This window comes from Salmo trutta, chromosome 24 (genome assembly GCF_901001165.1).
Source record: "Salmo trutta chromosome 24, fSalTru1.1, whole genome shotgun sequence".
Lineage (NCBI taxonomy): Eukaryota > Metazoa > Chordata > Actinopteri > Salmoniformes > Salmonidae > Salmo > Salmo trutta.
This window is the reverse complement of record NC_042980.1, coordinates 17,746,141-17,765,614: the sequence shown is the minus strand read 5'-3', so window position 1 is coordinate 17,765,614 and position 19,474 is coordinate 17,746,141. Positions and strand designations below refer to the sequence as shown.

The 19,474-nt window shown below is 41.1% G+C and overlaps 1 protein-coding gene across 1 annotated transcript in view; it reads right to left on the bottom strand.

Annotated features, from left to right (window-relative positions):
* Positions 1–16,043, bottom strand: part of LOC115160835 (SH3 domain-binding protein 4) — a 63,193-nt gene extending 47,150 nt beyond the window's left edge. The window contains exon 1 of the mRNA XM_029711307.1: positions 15,896–16,043. The gene's annotated coding sequence lies outside the window, so the exon portion shown is untranslated. The remainder of the gene's footprint in view (positions 1–15,895) is intronic.
* Positions 16,044–19,474: the final 3,431 nt, after the last annotated feature.

The window sequence follows — 19,474 nt, the reverse complement described above, 5'->3', positions numbered from 1 at the left end:
GTGTACATGAAAAAACAGAGGACGAACACTGACAGTTATTGTCATTACAGTTGTAGTAAATCTGTGTTTAAGGCCTAAGATGCACAGACAGTACATGCTAGCACCCTGTTGAGAGCAGGACATTGATAGCTGAGAGATTTGGGTTCATGTTCTCTTTGGCGCACAGCACAGAGGAACTGAGGAGGTTCTTGCCTCTGTGTTTGAGGGTTGTTCGTGAACAGGAAGTGCCTGAGGAGCAGCAACAAGGAGGAAATGCCTTTCTGATGAGTGGCAACAAGATCCCACATGCCTCCCACTGCCTCCCGCCCATCCCTCCAATCCCCTAACTTCAACTGTGACTCAGCTTGACTTGTTCTTGACTTTTGCATTGTACTCAGTTGTGATTAAACAGAAATTCAAGCACTTTAAAAACCAATGGAATATGGCAAATTCACAGGACTATGATGGAATTTATCTTCTTCAAACTCAAGATTGAGGTACTTGAAATTGCTTGGGAATTGACCAAATAGTGCTGATGACACATACCCCAGGAAACAGATAGTGTTGTTCACCTCACCCTGGCTGGTCAAAACCAGACCTCAGTATCAGATCTGAGGGTGTCTTAGCTAATAATAAGCTGTTGTGTAAACCATTTTACTACCTTTGAGGCCTGAATACCTGTGGCTACCCCTGAGCCTCAAATGTACTAAAAGCATGCACTAAAGAATAGGTGTAAACGTTTCAGTAGGTGTCTAGACTCCTCTGTGTTGTAAGTTTTATAACCAGCATGTGGTCCTTATAGTCTGCAGAAAAAATAGAGCTCTAACATAATACAGACATACACTCTTCATGGTACTATATGGGGCTATATTGACCATTGGCAAGTCTTTAATAAAGATATGTCATCCAAGACATGTTGATGAGAACCATAACAGACACCTCACTGTGTACATTGACTGATTTTGTCTGTGAGCTCTGACAGCTTCAGTATCTGGATTCTTCAGTGACATCAACTCAGTCTTACATGGTAGAGAAATAGGGGGTAACTAGCCTCCTGGGGTAACTGCCCCCTCCCCAGACCCTCTCTGTAATTCACATTAAGACCACAAGATGTGACCAAATTATTTTCCCAACACTTTCCCACTGCTCTTGCTCAACAAAATGTTTTGTCTGTGTCATCACAGAAGGCCTTAAGAGAAATAATCCACCTGTTTAGAGAGAGGGGGTAACTGGCCCCTGGGGGTTAGTTACCCCTTTATGGTTATGAATGTGTTTCTACCTGTCATTAGACAATGCCTAGCCCAGTTCTAGCTAGTTTATGCTAACTTGCTAGCTAGCAACTTCACTAGCAGTAAATGCTAGCCAGCTAACTAGTTAGCATAAGCTGCTAGAAGTGCCAGCTAGCAACCTTACCACCAGATCGTCTGTGGTAAAATACATTAAAAAATATAACGTAACTTAATTGCAATTGTAAATGTTTCCACTAGTGACTGATAGTTTTACAGTTAATGTTACTTTATAGCCTTTTAGCTATTTTACATAACTACATTTTTAAAGAGAGAGCTTTTCAATTGGCATCTCTCAAAGGTGGGGACTGGATTATGTGTGAGCAGTGCAGGAGGTGGGCTCATGAGTTGTACTCCAATTTTACTGGGGATAGCTTTATTTGTGACCCATGTACAAATTAGAATTGTGCAATAGCAGAACATAAGAGAATTGTCACAATGTTACACTGAATGAATTAGTTAAGTTATTTTTATCAAATGTTATATTCCAATGTTATTTCATGCTATTAGTTATATTCAATTCCAATACTATATTCCAATTAATATTTTTTGGGGGGAACTAAAAACAACCATTGAAAACCTTTTGCTCCGGAATGTAATTTTAAAAGTTACCTCAGTGCTTTTAAAAATACTACCTTAAAAAAAAAAAAAAAATGTAATGAAATAACAAAAAAAAAAGTGTCAACTGTAGCCATATATTTCCGTTTATAGTTTATTCGCCTAAGCATGACCTTCATCCACATAGCATTTATTTCTACAAACATTTCTTTTTTGTGTCAGCAATTAGACATTGTTCTTAGAGGGGGCTAGTTACCCCTTAGTACCCTACTGAGATAATCTTACAGACAGTGAAGAGATTTTACTAGGTTGGTAAACATTTGACTAATAGCCCAGCATCTATCTGCATGCAAACACCTGTCTTGCAAATCAGACATGGTAATACAATTTTCCTCCAAAACTTTAGAAAAATGCATTAAAACTATGTTGTGGTTGTGAATCACATTGCAGAGTCTAAAACTGGCATTATTCCTTAAATGGTTGTGGAAAACTGAGGGAAAATATGTTTCCTGCTAGCTTTGGCTATCCCTCTCCACTTCATTCAATCCACTTGCAAGCTTTGAATATAAACACATCATTGTACATTTGTGCAAGGGAAGAAGTGAAAAGGAATGCCAAGAATGTCTGCACTCAAAGAGATACAATGCCTTAATCATGTAAAGAGGAGAAGACGGGGAAAACATATATTTTTCAATAACAAGGTCAGGGTTAGAGGGTGTGTTCCCACTGTCATTTCAGGCAATTTAAATCAGACATTTCAGTGGACTTCTCATCACAACGCCAGTCTTGCCATGCATGGAGTATGACAAATGGTATAGAAACATTGGAATGAAAGGGAAAATGTACCCTCTGGTTTCTCTTCCTAATCTACCTTTCAACAATCCGCTCTGCATGTTCCAGGTTGATAACACTCTGGTTGTGCACAAAGACCCAGAATTTCAAAGGCTATACAAATAAAGCGTAGAGAAATATTCTCCAGTTAATATAGTTTATAAATCCCTGTGGAAATGGGCATTCAAAATATTGGAACAAATAGAAAAACAGAAGCTACAGGGAATGTTGGTCTGCTCCCTCTTCATCAATCAATGTTGCTTAAAACTGTTCAACATTTGGGAGAACACGTCTACTTAAAACCCACGATACATAATGAGCCAACCTAACCTCTAGCACGAGTCACACCTGGTAATAATTGGCTATAATCCAATGTGTCAGAGAGTGCCAGGGTGCCCTGGGGCCAACGCAGCTGTCTCATGCCAATTGTGCCAGTGTGCCCTCTATGTTGTAATGCATGCTGTAACTAACCAACTGGACTCTCGGCTCAGCACTAACGTACACCAAGAGACTGTGGCACGTTCTCACTGTGGGAGCATCTTATCTGGAATCACATGCACATTCATTCACACAATGAACTCCACTTAAATCCAGTTTTCACTCAAGAGCGAGCTGAGAGAAGGAAAAATAAGTTATGCTTGGGCAGAGACTTTGATCATTAAACAGATGATCTGAACAGAACATCAGAAAGTAGGCTGGAGATGGGAAATGGAGATAAATTCCATCCATCAGAAATTAAATGGTATCACCAGATTACAATTTCAAATGTCATATAGAACAAACGTCCTCATCTACTCATTATTGGTTGCACTATGTTGCCATTGATATTGTGTATCAATCAGTGGCGGTCAGTGCCATTTAAGATTAGGGAGGACGATTTTGTTAATGAGCATGGCCTTATTTCCATTACAGTCTTTCATATTCCCAGTGGCGTGTATTCATGGATGCCAAGGGAAGCCAGGCTACCCCAAATAATTGACCAAGCTAAAATAAACACAAAATAATGTATCTTTCGTCTCTCTGTGTTTCATAATTGTCCTTAAATTCGCAAGGGGCTGAATGTACGTCACCAGAGAAAGCACCCAAGCGAGTGAAACAGAGCCTCTCTGTCTCTGTAGGCCATCTGTGTGATGCTGTCTGGTCCAAAAGTGTATGACATTGTTGCCGACCGTAGCATTGAATGCAAGGGAAGCCAGCGAGCATCTGGCCTCTCTTGTTAAAAAAAGTATTAAATAAATAGCTAATCAGCGTTGAGCTAAACTGAGTGAGCTCAACTGTGAATGGTCCTGCCGCACCAAAAGTGTCAAGGGAATCCAGTTTGGATTTGGCATCACTCCTATCAAATCGCATTGAGAACATACGTCATTGACAGAAACAACTTGAATTGTTGCATCTCGTTGTGTTGTTGTCCTCCGGTGGCTAGCTAGCTAGATAGAATTGTCCCTTTCTGTAATTAGCAATGGATGGAAATAGGGATTGGGAAATGTGGTTTTACTTAATTCTCTACTGGCCAATGATTATAGTGGCAATTCTGATCCAACCATTAATTCATACATTGTACCCCTGGCCTGAGAGGATGGAAGTTCAATATGTAGCTATATGTATAAAGGAAGTTAGGCTAGTGAGCAAGCATTTTAGCCAGGTAGCCTAGGACAAAACAAAATAAAAGTATGTACTCTATGACAGTGACAGACCTTTTCGTCAAAATGAAATTGGCATTTCTCTACAAGTGGGGTGAGTCAACATGTTTTTTCTACTTGCTTGAATGTGCACACACATAAATCAGAACCTTGGAGAGCCACATCATATTTAGCTTATGTTGATTGGACTAAATAGCTTTTGGTACATTTCGGTATATCACTGTATTAGACAAAGTATTGGTGATTTGATGATGTTGAAATGTTGAAGTTGAAATGGTGCTGGAATAATTGACACAGTTCCTGTTTTCTTTGTGACTTGCGGTAACTCAATGTGGTTCTAAATCAATAGTTGTTTAGTGGTCCGACAACGTCGGAAACATGAAATTGCGTGACCATGATGTAGGTCATGTAACTGTTTGTTACATGCAATATGCTTTGTGGACTTCACCGGACAAAGGCTGCTCTCCAGTTTTGTGATGAAACAAAGGTGTGGTTGAATTTATTCTACCACTGTGTCTTCTTATTGTCTCTGCCTTTAGGCCTACAGTTGAAGTTGGAAGTTTACATACACCTTAGCCAAATACATTTAAACTCAGTTTTTCACAATTCCTGACATTTAATCCTAGTAAAAAAATCCCTGTCTTTAGGCCAGTTAGGATCACCACTTTATTTTAAGAACGTGAAACGTCAAAATAATAGTAGAGAGAATCTTTTATTTCAGCTTTTATTTCTTTCATCACATTCCCAGCGGGTCAAAAGTTCACATACACTCAATTAGGATTTGGTAGCATTGCCTTTAAATTGTTTAACTTGGGACAAACGTTTCGGGTAGCCTTCCACAAGCTTCCCACAATAAATTGAGTGAATTTTGGCCCATTCCTCCTGACAGCACTGGTGTAACTGAGACAGGTTTCGAGGCCTCCTTGCTCACACACGCTTTTTCAGTTCTGCCCACAAATGTTCTATAGGATTAAGGTCAGGTCTTTGTGATGGCCACTCCAATACCTTGCCATTTTGCCACAACTTTGGAAGTATGCTTGGGGTCACTGTCCATTTGGAAGACCCATTTGCGACCAAGCTTTAACTTCCTGACTGATGTCTTGAGATATTGCTTCAATATATCTGCATAATTTTCCTGCCTCATGATGCCATCTATTTTGTGAAGTGCACCAGTCCCTCATGCAGCAAAGCACCCCCACAACATGATGCTGCCACCCCGGTGCCTCACAGTTGGGATGGTGTTCTTTGGCTTGCAAGCCTCCCCCTTTTTCCTTTGAACATAACGATGGTCATTATGGCCAAACAGTTCTATTTTTGTTTCATCGGACCAGAGGACATTTCTCCAAAAAGTACGATCTTTGACCCCATGTGCAGTTGCAAACCTTAGTCTGGCATTTTTTTAGGGCGGTTTTGGAGCAGTGGCTTCTTCCTTGCTCAGCGGCTTTTCAGGTTATGTCGATATAGGACTCGTTTTACAGTGGATATAGATACTTTTGTACCCGTTTTCTCCAGCATTTTCATAAGGTCCTTTGCTGTTGTTCTTGGATTGATTTGCACTTTTCACACCAAAGTACGTTCATCTCTAGGAGACAGAATGCGTCTCCTTCCTGAGCAGAATGACGGATGCATGGTCCCATGGTGTTTATACTTGCGTACTTGGTCCGACAGTATCAGAGGAGGAAGAAAATAGCTGTCCTCTGGCTTCACCATGGTGCTACCCTAGAGGAGGCTTCTGGAGGCTTTTACTGCAAAACATTGTTTTAACCAGTTATTTGGTGACGTGAATATATTTAGATTAGTTGTATTTATTTTTTTAAATGTTTCACAATTTTTTTTTCTGAAATTCACTGAGTAGGACGGTCCTCCACTTCCTCCTGTGAGGAGCCTCCATTGATATTAATGTGTCTGTCTGTTGACTGATACATGTCTAAAGATATCTGGAGAGCATACAGTACAGTACCACGAAAATGTCTGATCTCCATGTCACCCGCTAGCGAAGTAAGACACTCTCATGCCTCGGCTGACTAGATAAAAAGCGAGACTATGGAGCCAAGTATGACCCCTCTTCTGGCACACACAAACTGTGTGAAATATATTTGAATCCATTACATCTACAGTAGACGCTATGTTGTGAATTGGATAGCAACATGGGTTAATGTCACATTTACATTTTGGAAACACTTTACTTGACACCCAGTGCCATAACACGTTATGACACGGTCATAACCATGTCATATCAAATTACATAACCTGTCATGACACATACAGTACCAGTCAAAAGTTTGGACACACCTACTCATTCAAGGGTTTTTATTTATTTTAACTATTGTCTACATTCTAGAATAATAGTGAAGAATTCAACATATGGAATCACGTAGTAACCAAAACAAGGGTTAAAAAAAATCTAAATATATTTTATATTTCAGATTCTTCAAAGTAGCCACCCTTTGGCTTGATGACAGCTCTGCACACTCTTGACATTCTCTCAACCAGCTTCACCTGGAATGATTTTTCCAACAGTCTTGAAGGAGTTTCCACATATGCTGAGCACTTGTTGGCTGCTTTTCCTTCCCTCTGCAGTCCAACTCATCCCAAACCATTTCAAATTGGGAGTACTGTATATTTAGAGCTGTTTTGACATATATTGCGTTATTTTATGGCTGGTTATGACACAAGTGTCAAAAACCTCAAAACCTACCACATAGGGAAAAACATTCCATTACAACATAACAAACAGGTAGGCTATCTAACATTTTTTTATTAACCATATTAAATGATCATTGTAATTGCGCACACAGTGATGTCAGACATGCACCTACCCAATGCTCTTTTGCTGATGACTGGGATGAATGCAGGAGCAGATTTCAGGAGCAGGACAAGACACCCTCTGTTAGACTGATGACTGATATAAGGGCATGCACGTGATAGGCCTATCTGGCTTATATGATTATGATGGTCATAATTCTTCCTGACAGTGTCATAAGGTGTATTTTATACAAGCTATTTAAAATACGATGAAAAAAACATGGCTGTAAATAATTCATTACAACAAAGGATTTAAGAAAAACTTTCAAACGAAAGGAAAGTTCTTTGCCGGGAAAAATATAAGCAACAAATTAACGCAATATATGTCACAAAAGGTCTAAATATATAACGGTCATGACATATTATGACATGATATGACTGTCATAACGTGTTATGACACTGGGTGTCAAGTAAAGTGTTACCAACATATTAGTAATTTAGCAGATTTACAGTCATGTTTTAACAGCAGTGAGTGCATACATTTTCATACCGGTCACCTGTGGGACTTGAACACAACCCTGGCATTGTAAGGGCTCTGCTCTAGCAACTGAGCCACACAGGACCCGTTGCACAAAGTTGTAAGTTATTTATCTATAAATGGTCATTTGAAGAAACAGCTGTGCAAACTAGTTTTGTAGAGATTTTGTTCCAATTATAAAGCTTGAAGGTGACTGACATTATGATGGGAAAAGGCAAGCATTTTAGATGATATGCTGTTCCGCAGGCCTGGCAGATGAATTATGCACACTGATAATTATTCTCCAAGGTGTTCCTCTAATGCAGATATGTGAAAGTAAACAAATAGAACAGAGGACAGACATGACAGCAGTCATCAATGGCTAAAGTTTTTGTTTTACTGTTCGTACTGTGTGTCTATTTGCACCAATAGTCCACAGAATTCAGGCTGGTCTCATAGACTATATGTAACATAGTTACGAAAACCCGGGACACTCAAATGTGTATAATATGTTATGCTTGTTATGGTTATATAAGACAGAAGGTTACTTAAGGCAAAAAACAAATGGTGGTTGGTGGACGTTGATGGGTGGGTGGGTGTTTACTACTTTTTAGCTACTTTGCAACTACATAGCTAACCCTTCCAATAACCTTAACCCAACTCCTAACCCCTAACTCCTATCTCCTAGCCTAGCTAACATTAGCCACCTAGCTAACATTAGCCACAACAAATTGGAATTTGTAACATATCATACGAATTGTAATTTGTAACATATCACACGAAATGAATGATGAACAACCACAAATGAATACATACCATACCAAATGTAACACATACTCATTTGAGTGTCCCGTATTTTTGTTTAGCATGTTACGCCTACCCTAGCCCAATAATGGACTAAAGGAGCTTAACGTTACTCCTTATAAGAACCATACATGTTCTGTTTAGAAGCGAATTGGCTCTGGCAGACAAAACAGCCAAATACTCCATCTAAACGTGAATCGATTCTCCATTGCGGTACGGTTCTAGAAACATAAAGCCCTCTACCTTCATATCACATTCAAATAAATTCACAAATGCAAAATATACACTTACTGTACACCACAGGAGGTTGCTGGCACCTTAATTGGGGAGGACGGGCTGGTGGTAATGACTGGAGCAGAATAAGTGGAATGGAATCAAATACATCAAACACATGGTTTCCATGTGTTTGATGCCACTCCCTCAGCAGCCTCCACTGCTGTACACTGTTTTAACCCGTTCTTAACACGGATGCAGCGCCAGTATTTTTCAGTGACAACACGTTTGTGGCGTCAGTCTTCCATTTACACACAGGTGTTCGGAGGCGCAGATAGCTAATTTGCACAGATAGTCGACTCTGTCTTCCGTCTGCTTTCTATTAACAAGCACTGTAACATGGGAATATGGCTGTGTGGGAACCCTATAAAAAGGTGTGTAGTAATTTAACCTTTTTTAATTTTTTATTATTTCTTGCTGATATGGAAGATAAATTCCTTACGTTTCCAAAACCATACAGACAGTGTCAGGGCTCTTAACAAAACTCCCCCGACCAGAAGATACTATCGTCAATAGTCACTAAAAGTTATTAGCATCCATGAATGGGAAACATCTACCCCAGTTTGCAGAATCACACCATACCTTGTTTAAAAGCACAGTAAGAGTCAATTTATGCTTGATCTGAAATGTGGTCGGGGGCACCATATGGATATTTGAAGCAAGGCACGCAGAGGCCAAATTGAGCTCTGTACCACATTGCTGTGAGCCTCTCAAATTTTATAACAATGCGGAGGGCTCCATTTAGCTCCGTAGTGAAATGACTGGTTGACCGTAGGTGAGGGCGGGAGGTCCTGTATGAACACAAACTAATTTCCATGACAACTTCCTTCACAACAGCTCTGCGAAGGTCAAGAAGTACGAATACCCTGACTTCTGCAGAGGTCATATCACCGTAAATGCGGACAATGCAGACGTCCGATTGAACACGTAGCACCTTTAATTGTTGCCTTGCTCAGTGAGGAGAGAGCAAAAGACAGAGGTGCAAAGTACTTAAGTAGAAAAACTTGAAAGTACAACTTAAGTAGTTTACTACTTATATTTGTGACAACTTTTACTTCACTACATTCCAAATGAAATTATTGTACTTTTCACTACATATAATTTCCCTGACACCCAAAAGTACTTACTACATTTTGAATGCTTAGCAGGACAGGAAAATTGTCTAATTCACACACTTACAGTGCATTCAGAAAGTATTCAGACCCCTTGACCTGGTCCACATTTTGTTACGTTACAGCCTTATTCTAAAATGGATTCAATATTTTCCCCCCAAAATCTATCTACACACAATACCCCATAATGACAAAGTGCAGCACAGAAGGTCTCCATTCTTAAATGGAAGAAGTTTGGAACCACCAAGACTCTTCCTAGAGCTGGCCGGCTGGCCTAACTGGGGGGAGAAGGGCCTTGGTGAAGGGAGGTGAACTAAATGACTATCGCCCCGACAGGACAATAGTTGAGAAGGTGGAAAGTTTTAAGTTCCTCGGCGTACACATCACAGACAAACTGAAAATGGTCCACGCACACAGACAGCGTGGTGAAGAAGGTGCAGCAGCGCCTCTTCAACCTCAGGAGGCTGAAGAAATTTGGCTTGTCACCTAAAACACTCAAACTTTTACAGATGCACAATCGAGAGCATCCTGTCGGGCTGTATCACCGCCTGGTACTGCAACTGCACCGCCCTCAACTGCAAGGCTCTCCAGAGGGTAGTGCGGTCTGCACAGCTCATCGCCAGGGGCAAATTACCTGCCCTCCAGGACACCTACAGCACCCGATGTCACAGGAAGGCCAAAAAGATCATCAAGGACAACAACCACCCGAGCCATTGCCTGTTCACCCTGCTATCACCCAGAAGGCGAGGTCAGTACAGGTGCATCAAAGCTGGGACTGAGAGACTGAAAAACAGCTTCTATCTCAAGGCCATCAGACTGTTAAACAGCCATGAGGCTGCTGCCAACATACAGACTCAAATCTCTGGCCACTTTAATAAATGGATTTAATAAATGTATCACTAGTCACTTTAAATAACGCCACTTTAATGATGTTTACATATCCTACATTACTCATCTCATATGTATATACTGTATTCTATACCATCTACTGCATCTTACCTATGCCGCACGGCCATCGCTCATCCATATATTTATATCTACATATTCTTATTCATCCCTTTACATTTGTGTGTATAAGGTAGTAGTCGTGAATTTGTTAGATTACTTCACTGTCAGAACTAGAAGTAGAAGCATTTCGCTACACTCGCATTAACATCTGCTAACCATGTGTATGTGACACCCCAATGGTGGAACAAGCTCCCTCACGACGCCAGGACAGCGGAGTCAATCACCACCTTCCGGAGACACCTGAAACCCCACCTCTTTAAGGAATACCTGGGATAGGATAAAGTAATCCTTCTAACCCCCCCCTTAAAAGATTTAGATGCACTATTGTAAAGTGGTTGTTCCACTGGATATCATAACATAACAATAACTCAACAAGCTGGATGCAGTCTATCACAGTGCCATCCGTTTTGTCACCAAAGCCCCATATACAACCCACCACTGCGACCTGTATGCTCTCATTGGCTGGCCTTCACTTCATCATCGTCGCCAAACACATTGGCTCCAGGTCATCTACAAGACCCTGCTAGGTAAAGTCCCCCCTTATCTCCGCTCACTGGTCACCATAGCAGCACCCACCTGTAGCACGCGCTCCAGCAGGTATATCTCTCTGGTCACCCCTAAAGCCAACTCCTCCTTTGGTCGTCTCTCCTTCCAGTTCTCAGCTGCCAATGATTGGAACGAACTACAAAAATCTCTAAAACTGGAAACACTTATCTCCCTCACTAGCTTTAAGCACCAGCTGTCAGAGCAGCTCACAGATCTCTGCACCTGTACATAGCCCATCTTTAATTGAGCCCAAACTACTACCTTTTCCCCTACTGTATTTATTTATTTTATTTATTTTGCTCCTTTGCACCATATTATTTATATTTTAACTTTTAACTTTCTTCAAACTACAAATCTACCATTCCAGTGTTTTTTCTTGCCATACTCTATTTACTTTGCCACCATGGCATTTTTTTGCCTTTACCTCCATTATCTCACATCATTTGCTCACATTGTATATAGTCTTATTTTTTTCTACTGCATCATTGATTGTATGTTGTTTTACTCCATGTGTAACTCTGTGTTTTTGTATGTTGTCGAACTGCTTTGCTTTATCTTGGCCAGGTCGCAATTGTAAATGAGAACTTGTTCTCAACTTGCCTACCTGGTTAAATAAAGGTGAAATAAAATAAATAAATAAAATAAGGTGAATGCACCAATTAGTAAGTCGCTCTGGATAAGAGCGTCTGCTAAATGACTTAAATGTAAATGATTTTGATTTGACCAAGAACCCGATGGTCAATCCGTCAGAGCTCCAGAGTTCCTCTGTGGAGAAAGACAACCATCTCTGCATGGTCCAGAAAGACAACCATCTCTGCAGCACTCCACCAATCAGGCATTTATGGTAGAGAGACCAGGCGGAAGCCACTCCTCATTAAAAGACACATGACTGCCCGCTTGGAGTTTGCCAAAATCAAATCAAATTGTATTTGTCACATGCACCGAATATAATAGGTGTAGACCTTACCGTGAAATGCTGACTTACAAGCACTTAACTATTTTCTTAACTGCATTGTTGGTTAAGAAAATATTTACTAAATAAACTAAAGTAAAAAATAATACCACAATAAAATAACATCAATGAGGATATATACAGGGGTACCGGTACCAAGTCCATGTGCAGGGGTACATGTTAGTCGAGGTAATTTGTACATGTAGGTAGGGGTAAAGTGACTATGCATAGATAATAAACAGTGAGTAGCAGCAATGTAAAAACAAATGGGGGGGGGGGGTCAATTCAAATAGTCCGGGTGGCCATTTCATTAATTGTTCAGCAGTCTTATGGCTTGGGGGTAGAAGCTGTTAAGGAGCCTTTTGGACCTAGACTTGGCGCTCCGGTACCGCTTGCCGTGTGGTAGCAGAGAGAACAGTCTATGACTTGGGTGACTGGAGTCTTTGACAATTTTTTGGGGCCTTCCTCTGACATGCCTAGTATATAGGTCCTGGATGGCAGGAAGCTTGGCCCCAATGATGTACTGGGCTGTATGCACTACCCTCTGTAGCACCTTACGATTGGATGCCGAGCAGTTGCCATACCAGGCGGTGATGCAACCAGTCACAATGCTCTTGATTGTACAGCTCTAGACATGTTTGAGGATCTGAGGACCAATGTCAAATCCTTTCAGTCTCGAGGAGGAAAAGGCATTGTCGTGCCCTTTTCATGATTTTCTTGGTGTGTTTGGACCATGATAGTTTGTTGATGATGTTGACACCAAGGAACTTGAAACTCTCGACCAGCTCCACTACAGCCCCATCGATGTGAATGAGGGCATGTTCGGTCCTCCTTTTCCTGTAGTCCACGATCATCTCCTTTGTCTTGCTAACGTTGAGGGAGAGGTTGTTGTCCTGGCACCACACTGCCAAGTCTCTGACCTCCTCCATATAGGCTGTCTCATCGTTGTCAGTGATCAGGCCTACCAATGTTGTGTTGTCAGCAAACTTAATGATGGTATTGGAGTCGTGCTTGGTCACACAGTCGTGGGTGAACAGGGAGTACAGGAGGGGACTAAGTATGCACCCCTGAGGGGACCCCGTGTTGAGGATCAACGTGGAAAATGTGTTGTTGCCTACCCTTACCACCTGGGGGCGGCCAGTCAGGAAGTCCCGGATCCAGTTGCAGAGGGAGGTGTTTAGTCCCAGGGTCCTTAGCTTAGTGATGAGATTTGTGGGCACTATGGTGTTGAACGCTGAACTGTAGTCAATGAACAGCATTCTCACATAGGTGTTCCTTTTGTCCAGGTGGGAAAAGGTAGTGTAGAGTGCAGTAGAGATTGCTTAGACAAAAAGCACCTGAAGGACCCTCAGACCATGAGAAACAAGAGTCTCTGGTCTGATGAAACCAAGATTGAATTCTTGGGCCTGAATGCCAAGTGTCACCTGGCACCATCCCTATTGTGAAGCATGGTGGTGGCAGCATCTTGCTGTGGGGATGTTTTGCAGCAGCAGGGACTGCGAGACATGTCAGGATCGAGGGAGAAATGAACAGAGCGAAGTACGGAGAGATCCTTGATGAAAACCTGCTCCAGAACGCTCAGGACCTCAGACTGGGGCGAAGATTCACCTTCCAACAGGACAACGACCATAAGCACACAGCTAAGACAATGCAGGTGTGGCTTTGGGACAAGTCTCTGAAGGTCCTTGAGTGGCCAAGCCAGAGCCCGGACTTGAACCCGATCAAACATCTCTGGAGAGAGCTGAAAATAGCTGTGCAGCGACACTCCCCATCCAACCTGACAGAGCTTGAGAGGATCTGCAGAGGTGTGCCAGTCGCTGCCAAACGTGCTTCAACAAAGTACTGAGTAAATGGTCTGAATACTTATGTAAATGTAATATTTATGTTTATTATTTGTATACATTTGCATACATTTCTAAAAACCAGTTTTTCCTTTGTCATTATGAGGTATTGTGTGTAGATTGAGGGGGGAAAACTATTTAATACATTTTAGAAGGCTGTAACGTAACAAAATGTGGAAAAAGTCAAGGGGTCTGAATACTTTCCGAATGCACTGTATCAAGAGAACATCCCTACTGTCTCTGGCATACTCACTAAACACAAGCTTCTTTTATAAATTATGTCTGAGTGTTGGAGTGTGCCCTTGGTTATCCGTAAATATAAATATATATATATAGTTTCATTGTGCCATCTGTTTTGCTTAATATAAGGAATTGGAAACGATTTATACTTCTACTTTTAATACTTAAGTATATTCAAAACGAAATACTTTCAGACTTTTACTGGGTTATTTTAACTTTTACTTGAGTCGTTTTCTATTAAGGTATCTTTACTTTTACTCAAGTATGAGAATTGGGTACTTTTTCCACCGCTGGCAAAAGAGCATAGAGGAACGAACAGATAAATAGGCTTACTGTTTAAAAAGGTTGTGAGATTTCCCTCTTAATAACATCCAATGCATAAATTAACATTCTGACCAGTGAAGCTTTCTCTGCTATCAAGGTTTTAGAATAGAACGCAGTGACTCACAAAGGAAAATTGAATGCAATTTGGGAAAACTTAACATGAACAGCAGAAAGCGCACCATATCCACACAACATAAATTCACTGCTTCATGGTTCAAACTCTTAATTTACATATTGGGTGAGTTGGATTGTTTGAAACCATGGCAATTGCCAACGAATGTCACGCATGCGAGCCCAGTGCCATTATACCAACTTTATATTGCGGGGAGAGACTTGATTAAGCTACATCAATGTTGCATATGCACCACTCATAAAACATTGTAAGTTGTGTTCAATAGGTGATGCTGAGTGGAGTCAATTCTACTCAAGAAGGCAAAACTGGTTTTCTAACTGATGGGAGCTAAACTTGAGCGGTGGCAGACAGACATTGTATTAGTGACGTATAGGATGCATGTCGTGGAAATAAAATAAGCAACAATGTAGCTAGAGCTAGTCATAAATTGTTACAAATTAGGACCGCAACGAAAGAAAAGCCCACCCACCTTTGCGCAGTAAAGTGGCTGCTCTGGGAGTAATGCCGCGTTCATGTAACAGTCGGAGCTAGGTAACTCGGACATTTCTGACTTGATAACTGGTTGAACGCGGCACGTGTATAACTACAACCAGTTAGCAAGTCTCAAATAACCGAGTTTTCTAGTTCCGACTAGCTATGAACGCGGCATTACTCCTCACCGAACACAGCTCCTAAAAATGTCCAAGCATTAAAAACGATAACAAATCCCATTGATAGAGCATTCCAACAATATGGTCCACATTCTGAATTTATCTAAAGTTATTCATAAAATATGATAATAACCTGAATCTAATGGTACTTTCAAGACAGGTCGGAAAGTCGATGCACTAGAAAGATGTCCGAGTTTCAAACTTGGAATTTCGAGTTGGATGACCGTTCAATACGATTTTTCCCAATCGGTATCTTTTTTCCAGAGTTCCCTGTTGTCTTGAACACATTGAAGTCAGAGAATTTCCAGTTCCGTGTTGTTTTGAACGCGGCATAAACTACGGGAACGCACCTAGATGATACAAACGGTTTTGTCGACGTGAGCACTTCTGTTTGGATGAGTGAATACGTTTAACATTTGAAAACATGGGAATAAGAACTTTAAAATCTTAGCTCACCTGGTAAAAGTCCTGTGAATAAGTCCATTGAAATAAATGCATCAAATGGGCGTAGTTTTGCGAGCTCCGACTAACCAGTTGTAGCCTAGTGTGAGTCCACAGTCTTTGGCGAATGACTTCGCGATGGGAAGAGAGAGCGAGAGCAGGACCCAGGTACGTCATGGCGAGAGGGAGGGGCGAGGATCTGAGGAGTTTCATGGAAACGATGTCATTAGGAGTCAGATAACTTTTCACTGTCTTGGCTTTAGTGTAAAGAACAGATATGATAATAGGCTGGCCTACTATTCTCATTCTCACCATACTACAATCTTGCTTGAAAATACCACATAACAGATACGTAAGGTCTATACGCAGAGTTCTCAAACTGAAAATGAAATGTGTGAAATCAAATCCAATGTTATTTGTCACATACGTCGAATACAACAGTTGTAGACCTTACCGTGAAATGCTTATTTACAATGAAAAATATTTACTAAATAAACTAAAGTTAAAAATAAAAGCGCAATAATAAAATAACAATAACGAAGCTATATACATGGTGGGGTACAGGTTAGTCGATGTAATATGTACAGTACCAGTCAAAAGTTTGGACACACCTACAATACTTATTCAAGGGTTTTTTCTTTATTTTTACTATTTTCTACATTGTAGAATAATAGTGAAGACATCAAACTATTAAAAAACTCATATGGAATCACGTAGTAACCAAAAAAAGTGTTAAAAAAAATCTAAATATATTTTAGATTCTTCAAATTAGACACCTTTGCCTTGATGACAGCTTTGCACAATCTTGGCATTCTCTTAACCAGCTTCACCTGGAATGCTTTTCCAACAGTCTTGAAGGAGTTTCCACATATGCTGAGCACTTGTTGGATGCTTTTCCTTCACACTGCGGTCCAACTCATCCCAAACCACTCTCTTTCTTGGTCAAACAGCACTTACTCAGCCTGGAGGTGTGTTGGGTCATTGTCCTGTTGAAAAACAAATGATAGTCCCACTAAGAGCAAAGCAGATGGGATGGCATATTGCTCCAGAATGCCTTGAATTCTAAATAAATCACAGACAGTGTCACCAGCAAACCAGCCCCACACCATCACACCTCCTCCTCCATGCTTCACGGTGGGATCACACATGCGGAGATCATCTGTTGACCTACTCTGAGTCTCAAAAAGGACAGATTTCCACCGGTCTAATGTCCATTGCTCCTGTTTCTTGGCTCAAGCAAGTCTCTTCTTCTTATTGGTGTCGTTTAGTAGTGGTTTCTTTGCAGAAATTCGACCATGAAGGCCTGATTCACGCAGTATTCTCTGAACAAATCAAATACAATTTTATTTGTCACGTGCGCCAAATACAACAGGTACAAAAAATACAACATTTCACCTTACAGTGAAATGCTTACTTACAAGCCCTTAACCAACAATGCAGTTAAGAAAATACCTAAAATAAAAATAAAAGTAACAAATAATTAAAGAGCACCAGTAAAATAACAATAGCGAGGCTATATACAGGGGGTACCGGAGCATCGGCTGTCAGACCAACAGGCTCCTAGACAGCTTCTACCCCCAAGCCATAAGACTGCAAATAGCCAGACTGCTAAATAGTCAATTAATGGTACTCAATCTGTCTGCATCTTTGTGGGCTATTCTCGGCCTTGTCTCCGGATGGTAAGTTGGTGATTGAAGTTTTCCCTCTAGTGGTGTGAGGGCTGTGCTTTGGCAAAGTGGGTGGGGTTATATCCTGCCTGTTTGGCCCTGTCCGGGGGTATCATCGGAAGGGGCCACAGTGTCTCCTGACCCCTCCTGTCTCAGCTTCCAGTATTTATGCTGCAATAGTTTATGTGTCAGTAGGCTAGGGTCAGTCTGTTATATCTGGAGTATTTCTCCTGTCTTATCCTGTGTCCTGTGTGAATTTAAGTATGCTCTCTCTAATTCTCTCTTTCTCTCTTTCTTTCTTTCTTTCTCTCTCGGAGGACCTGAGCCCTAGGACCATGCCTCAGGACTACCTGGCATGATGACTCCTTGCTGTCCCCAGTCCACCTGGCCGTGCTGCTGCTCCAGTTTCAACTGTTCTGCCTGCGGCTATGGAACCCTGACCTGTTCACCGGACGTGCTACCTGTCCCAGACCTGCTGTTTTCAACTCTCTAGAGACAGCAGCAGCGGTAGAGATACTCTCAATGATCGGCTATGAAAAGCCAACTGACATTTACTCTTGAGGTGCTGACTTGCTGCACCCTCGACAACTGTGATTATTATTATTTGACCATGCTGGTCATTTATGAACATTTGAACATCTTGGCCATGTTCTGTTATAATCTCCACCCGGCACAGCCAGAAGAGGACTGGCCACCCCTCATAGCCTGGTTCCTCTCTAGGTTTCTTCCTAGGTTTTGGCCTTTCTAGGGAGTTTTCCTAGCCACCGTGCTTCTACACCTGCATTACTTGCTGTTTGGGGTTTTAGGCTGGGTTTCTGTACAGCACTTTCAGATATCAGCTGATGTAAGAAGGGCTATATAAATACATTTGATTTTGATTTTAGATTTTTTTTGGCACTGACTCGATCTTGCACTGACCCTACGCACACTCACTAGATGTATACACGCCATATACACAATCATTCACACACACTACGTTGACACTCCAACACAAAACCCACACACATTCACATACACACACACACATACAACACACACGCATACCGACACAACACAAACACACATTACACACGCACACTCACACTCTTTTACACTCATCATTTTCTGCTGCTACTCTGTTCTTTATTTTACTCTTATTATTATCTATCCTGATGCGCAGCCTCTTTACCCTGCCTTCATGTACATACAGTATCTACTTCAAATATTATGTAGCTCTGCACCAGTGGTGTAAAGTACTTAAAACCTCTAGGGGCTATGTGGGACGCAAGCGTCCCACCCCTGGTACACCCTATCAACAACAGGTGAAATATCAAGAGCGCCAAATTTGAAAACAATTAAATGTCATAATTCAAATTTCTCAAACATACAACTATCTTACACCCTTTGAAAGATAAACATCTCCTTAATCTAACCACGTTGTCCGATTTCAAAAAGGCTTTACGGCGAAAGCATAAAGTTAGATTATGTTAGGAGAGTACATTGACAATAGCTGTGTGTAATGTTTTGTCAATTCAAAGACAGGCGTCACCAAAAGCAGAAAACCAGCTAAAATTATGCACTAACCTTTGACAATCTCCATCAGATGACACTCCTAGGACATTATGTTAGACAATACATGCATTTTTTGTTCTATCAAGTTCATATTTATATCCAAAAACAGCGTTTTACTATGGCGTTGATGTTGAGGAAATCGTTTCCCTCCAATAACCGCCAGTCAATCAGCACAACAAATTAAATAATTACTATTCGAAAACATTGGTAAAATATTATATTGTCATTCAAAGAATTATAGATTTACATCTCTTGAACGCAACCGGATTGCCAGATTTAAAAATAACCTTACTGGGAAATCACACTTTGCAATAATCTGAGCACTGCGCCCAGAAAAATACGCTTTGCGATACAGACTAACCGCCATGTTGGAGAG